Raw genomic sequence first — 6,959 nt, forward strand, 5'->3', positions numbered from 1 at the left:
ATAAAGATTTTTAGTAAAATGTTAAGCCAGATGATGGTTTCATGGGTACACTATAAATTTTTTGTTTATTTCTAGTCTTGAAGATTTATTTATCTATATTTATGTATGTTTATGTGCTTGTATGAGTTTATGTGTACTGTGTACCCAAAGAGGACAGAGGGCATCTGGTTCTCTAGAGCTAGAGTTACAGACAATTGCCAGCTGCCATTCAGTGCTAGGAACTGAACTCAGATCTTCTACAAACATTCCTAACCCGTGAGCCATCTCTTCAGACCTCTATTAACTTTTTGTATCTCACTTGATAACAAACAAATACAATGAAGTTATTCACAGGGTAGTAGGGAAAAAGCAAGGAGGACTTTGCATGAGTGAGTGGCCTCAGGGACCATTGGCATCACTGAGCGCTGGCTCCGTGACTGTAAGGGCAATGACCTGCCATAAGACCAATGGGTGACAATCCTTGCTTTGTCGTATTTATGATTAAAGCTCATGTTTTGAGTGTGTGTCAGATTTAGGGAATCTTTGCTAAACACAAAATGGCTGCTATTTCCATCTGTGTTTTCCACTTTGGGGCTTTTTCATTTCAAGTTAATTTTCATAAATGTTGTGAAGTAAGGGTTGGGGTTCTTTTAAACATATATCTAACCAAGTTTCTAGCACCATATTGAAAATTTGCCTTTTCTATTAAATTGTCTTGAAATGTTTGTTAATAACCAATGGACTATCCATGACTGTTTTTATTCCCGAATTTCTAATTTAATTCCATTAAAGTCAAAGAAACAGTTGGTATAATTTGAATTGTTTTACATTTGTTATGACTTATTTTAGGTGCTGGGGTATTTTAAATACTCAGTGGTAGATCACTTGCCTAGGAGGCCTTTAAATCCACACCATCACCAGGAAAAGAAAGAAAGGTAGGAAGAAAGAGAGAAAGAAAAGAAGGAAGGAAGGAAGGAAGAAAGGAAGAAAGGAAGGAAGGAAGGAAGAGACTTTTGCATGGCACAAAAATACAGTCTATCTTCTGAGAGTACTTGAAAGGAATATCCACTCTGCTGTTACATGGTGGGGCATTCTATACGTCACAAGGATGTCAAGTTGGTCAAATCGTCTTGTTAATTGTTTCTTTGCTGTAACAGTTATTGTGAGAAGAGGAATGGAATTGAAGACTCCGACTGCACCTGGGATAGACTTTTTTTTGTCTCAATCTATTTAATACCATTTTGAGGACCAATAAGTCCTGTTTTCCCATCTGTGCATCACTGGTCCTTCCTTCCTCCCTCCCTCCCTCCCTCCCTCCCTTCCTTCCTTTCTTTTTTATAGAGCACAGTGATTTTTTATTTGCTGATAAAGTCCAGTTTTAGGTTTCTTTCTTTAGCATACTTCCATTTTATTAAAAGCAAAGGCCAACTAGTTCTCAGACTCCGATCCATCTTCATCTTGACTAATCTGGAAATAAGGAAGTTTGTAGGTCTCCTTGTCAAATGTGGCCACATGAAGCTGACCATAGGGATTATTCTTCTTATGGTATTTCTTAGTAAGCTATTTCAAATACCTTTCAGAAAATAGTTTCTCAGAAACAACTGTGATTTTATTCTTCAAGCGTTCAATGTGAACAACATTCCCAAAATTTCCAGTTTTTCCATTGCCTTTAACCTTCTCCCATAGAAACTGTTCAAAACTTCCAGAATCAAAAATTCCATCTTCTACCAATGAGTAAGATCCAGGTGGACTTCTTTGGCTTTGTGTCTTTCTGTGGCGCCATCTTGAGTAGTGGCCATGGGAAGAGCCCTTTTTTCTTAAATATATTTTAAAACTGAAATAGAATTGCATCACCTCCCCACTTCCTTTTCCCCCTCCAGCCCATCCTATGTACCCTCCCTTTAACACTTCCCATGTCCCCTGACTCTCAGATTGATAGATTTTTTTCTTTGATTATTATTACTACATATATTTAGTATACACACACACACACACAAAATCTACTGAGTCGATTTTTGTTGTTTGTGTGTATATGGTTTCAGGGATGGCTATTCGGCATCGGATAACAATAAGGGGGTTCATCCCTGGGAGAAACTCATTTTCCTTTTCTCAGCAATCATTAGTTACCTGTAGTTCTCTGTCTAGGGGTGGGACCATGAGGAAATTTTCCCCTCCCACATTAACATGTCCAGTGATACTGCTACGGTTCTGGTCTTGTTTATGCAGCCATTTCTAGGAGAGATGGTTTCACAGCAGACTTCCTGGTGTTCTGACTCTTATAATCTTTCTGTCCCCTCTTTCTTGATGCACCCTAAGCCATCGATTCAAGAGCTGTGATGTGGATGTAGCTATTGTGGCTGGGCTCCAGATTATCCATTGATGTCTGCCTTATGCCCAGTTGTGGTTTTCTGTGGTGGTTTCCATTTGCTCTAAAGAGAAGCTTCTTTGGTGAAGGTTGGTAGCTACACTTACTGGTGGGTATAAGGACAACACTTAGAATGTAGTAAGGAGTTATGCTTATCCAGCAAGGTGTTGGAAGATACTTGGAATAAACCTAACCAAACCTAAAAGACCTCTACAATGCAAACTCCCAATGTCTGAAGAAAGAGATTGAGAAAGACACTAGAGAGTGAAAGAGTTTGTGCATCAGTAGAATTAATACTGTGGAGATGAGCACCCTACCAAAGATAATTCACAGATTCGGTACAATCCCAATCAAAATCTCCACAACATTCATCACTAAGATAGGAAAGAATAATGCTAAAATTCGTGTGAAACCAGAGAAGACTCCAGATAGCCAAAGCTAGAGCAAGGAGAAGAATACTAGAGGGATTGCTCTTTCAGACTTCAAGATGTATTGTAGAGCATTAGCAATAAAAGAAATATGGCACTAACATGAAAACAGACCTGTAGACCAATGGAATAAAATAGAAGACCCAAACATGAGCACATGTAACTACAGCCCTCTGATATTGACAAAGAAGCCAAAATATAAACTGGAGAAAAGACAGCATCTTCAACAAACAGTGCTGGGAAAAATGGCTATTTACATGGAGAATGAAATTAGACCTGTATTTGTCACCCAGCACAAAAACTAGATCTAATTTGATCAAAGGTTTTAATTTGAAAACTATGTGGTAGTTTTAACGTATTTGGCCCCCATAAGCTCATAGGGAGTGGCACTATTTGGAGGTGTGGCCTTGTTGGAGAAAGTGTGGTCTTGTTGGAGGAGGCTGGATGGCACACGCCTTTAATCCAGACCTGGAGGCTGGAGGGCACAACTTTAATCTGAGCCACACCTTCTGGAGGAAGTGTGTTACTGTGGGGGCGGCTCTGGGGTTTCTTTTTCTCAAGCTTTTCTTAGTGAGATTGTCAGTCGACTTCTCATCACCTGCAAGATGTAGGACACTCGACTGTTCCTCCAGCACCATGCCTGCCTGCACACCACCATGCTCCCCGCCGCGATGGACTGAACCTCTAAACTGTAAGCAAGCCCCCTCAATTAAATGTTTTCTTTATAAGAGTTGCTATGGTCATGGTGTCTCCTCACAGCAATGGTAAACCTACCTAAGACAACTTGAAACACTAAAACTGTTAGAAAAAAAAACTGTAGACAATCCCTAGAAGATATAAATGTAGGAAAGGATTTTCTGAGTGGGACTCCATTTATTCAGGAATAAAGGCCAATAATTGACAAGTGTAACCTCGTAAAAATCTTCCGCATAGCCAAAGAAACAGTCAACTGAGTGAAGAAAAAACAGAGTGGGAGAGAATTTTTACCAGCTGTACATCTGATTATCACCCAGAATATACAAAGAAACAAAAAACTAAAATAAAACACAAAACAAAAGTTAAGGAAATAAATGATCCAATTTTAAAAATGGACTAGAGATCTAAATAGAGTTCTCAAAAAGTGTTTATCATCCTTAGCAATCAGGAAAATGCAAATTAAAACAACTTTGAGATTTCATCTCACACCAGAAAGAATGGCTAAGATCAACAAAATAGCTGACCACAAATGTTGGAGATGCGGAGAAAGAGGAACCTTCCTTCACTGTTGATGTAAATATAAACTGGTGCAGCCACTCTAGAAATCAGTATGGAGAATACTCAAAGCACTAAAAATAAATTCATTATATGACTCAGCTATATGACTCCTGGGCATATTCCCAAGGACTTGACATCCTACTCCACAGACTCTTGTTCAGCAACGTTCAATGCCACCATAGTCACAGCGACCAGGAAATGAAACCAACCTAAAAACCCTTCAACAACAAATGAATAACAAAACTGTGGTACACATACAAAATGGAATACTATTCAGATATACATAAAAATAAAATCATGACATTTGCAGGTGGTCTGGCAGCTTAAGATTCTCTTCCTAAAAATTGTCAGTGTTCCCCTCCTTTGTATTTCAAAATAGGGATGCTATAAGTTTCCCAAGTGTGACGGGTGCATCTCCAACAGGGTTGCAGGGTGCACCCCAGGCTTAGGCATTATAACCTTTTTAAAGAAATATCATTGCAACCAGTAGATACAGTCATCCACCCTCCCTTGCAGGGCCAAGCATCACATCTTGACGAAACAGATCGCCTTAGCTGAAGCTACAACGATGGATGGACATGTAGGAAAGGATGGGAAAAGAGACATCCTGGACCACAGTCAAAACCAAAACCAAAACCAAAACTGCTTTCTCGGTGCTTGGTGGTGCATGATGTCTGCAGTTCCATTACTTGGGAGGCTGAAACAGGAAGATCAGGAGTTCAAAGTCATTCACAGCTATTTAGTGAGTTCAAGAAAAGTTTGGACTGAATGAGACCATGTCACAAAAAACTATTCTGATGGTGATGATGATGATGATGACGATGATGATGATGATGATGATGATGACTGAGTCAAGTGTAACTCAGTGGCATGGCACTTGTTAGCATGCCCAAAGCTCTGGTTTCCATCCCCAGCACAAAACAAACAACCAATAAAAATAAACGCCCAAGATTGTACAACTAAAACAATAAAAATGCTTCAGGGATTTTCCAGGTCCTCCTGGGCTCCTACCTGGCCACTCCCCCATAAATGCAGAAAGCTGCTGTGGAATTGACGATTTTCTGTTGCATCAGGAACTCCCTGAAGGCAGGGCCACTGTATGACACATTCCACTCGGCTGTGACAGATGTTAAAAAAAGGTTAAAAGGTGAGACTGAGTCCAACTCCTCATTTCTTTTGAGTTTCTTTCATGGGAAAGAAACAAAACCACCAAAAACGGTTTCAGAAAATTGGTGAATTGCCTTAGTCATCTTACTGGTGTTGTCCCCACCCCCCCCACCGCCACCCCCCCGCCCCACGTGCGACTGGTAACAGACCCACAAGTTTAGCATGTTTAGCAGCAGAGATGACAAAGTCATGCTGCTACCTTGCACCTTAAAGGTCACAGTACCAGACCATTTAGGGGAAGCCTGAAGTCCAACCAGTCTGCTTCTGCTCCTTTTTCTGATGAGAAAATGAGGCCAGAGGGTAAACGGCTCATTGAAGGTCACACCGTGGGCAGCGAAAAGCCCGTCTCCCATGACTCTTTAGCCAAGACTCTGCACTCTTCACCGTCCCATGATGCTGATTGTTGCTCAGAGGGTTGTGGGTCCCTGGGAATGTCTTGTAGAAGAGGATGGATTCTTCCTGGTGGCTTTTGTGTGTTTAGAGTTGTCACTGTCAGTGACACTGATGCCTACCTATTGGGTCTAGAGACTCAAGTGTGTCGTCATACAGCTGAGGAAAACTTAAAAAAGAAAAATGGCCACACTGGTTGAGAAGTCTTCTCTCTGGTGTGTTTTCTATCGAGATGTAATTCTTTACTAGTTTCGCAACATCCACCAGAATTGCTCTCTCGTTTCTGCTTGTGCAAAATTAGATCAAAGCTCAAAGTAACATGCATGGGAAAACATTATCTTGGTACGTAACTTCAAAGTTATCAGATAGCACTGAGTAAGGTCTTTATCTCTGAGGGGTGTGTGTGTGTGTGTGTGTGTGTGTGTGTGTGTGTGTGCATTCATTTGTAAACAGCCTCTGGAGCTTTCCTCTCTGGCTCAGTTGTTCGTCAGCAATAATGTGTAGTTGTTTTTCACTTCTCCCTTGGACTCTTTGAAACCTCTGCGTTGAACTTGTTATCATGAAGAGACTTGTTTGTGAACGTGCCGATACCCCCTCCCCCCAGACAGAGTTACTCTGTGTAGCTCTGGCTGTCCTGAAACTCTCTCTGTAGACCAGGCTGGCCTCCAGCTCTCAGAGATCCACCTGCCTCTGCTCCCAAGTGCTGGGATTAAAGGCGCGTGCCACATGCCCGGCTCTACAGAGACTTCTTTTTAAGAGTAGATGGTACCTGCTTGTCTTCCTGGATGCGCTCTTGGCTGACCCCTGTATGGTACAGAAAATAAACTTACGTTGTGTTTTTGTGATGGGTTTCCCCTGGAGAATCTTTTCTTCATGTTACAGTTCCCTTTAACACATTCCTTAAAACAAATAAGTTAGCCGTTGTCTTAGTTAAGGCTTTATTGCTGTGAAGAGACACCATGACCAAGGCAACTCTTATAAGGAAAACGTTGAATTGAGAGGGCTCACTTACAGTTTCAGAAGTTCAGTCCATTATCATCAAGGCCGGGGAACATGGCATCGTGCAGACAGACATGGTGCTGGTAGCTGAGAGTCCTACCTGTTGCAGGCAACAGGAAGATGACTGACACACTGGGCGGTATTCTGAGCATAGGAGACCTCAAAGCCCACCCCCACACCCCACAGTGACGCACTTCCTCCAACAAGGCCACGCCCACTCCAACAAGGCCACGCCTCCTAACAGCGCCACTCCTTATGAGGTTATGGGGGCCAATTACGTGCAAACTGCCATGGTTATCTTCATTAGGAGACCACCATGCCAGCCAGCGTGGCCACCCACACAACGACAGTGTGTGAATGCGGTGAGCTTCAAAGAG

The 6,959-nt window shown here is 41.8% G+C and overlaps 1 pseudogene; it reads right to left on the bottom strand.

The window, feature by feature from the left end:
• Positions 1 to 1,407: 1,407 nt before the first annotated feature.
• On the bottom strand, positions 1,408 to 1,762 carry LOC128100132 (60S ribosomal protein L22-like 1; annotated as a pseudogene).
• Between the last annotated feature and the right edge of the window lie 5,197 nt (positions 1,763 to 6,959).

Source organism: Peromyscus californicus, unplaced genomic scaffold (assembly GCF_007827085.1).
Source record: "Peromyscus californicus insignis strain IS unplaced genomic scaffold, ASM782708v3 Scaffold_6__1_contigs__length_162567912, whole genome shotgun sequence".
Taxonomy (NCBI): domain Eukaryota; kingdom Metazoa; phylum Chordata; class Mammalia; order Rodentia; family Cricetidae; genus Peromyscus; species Peromyscus californicus.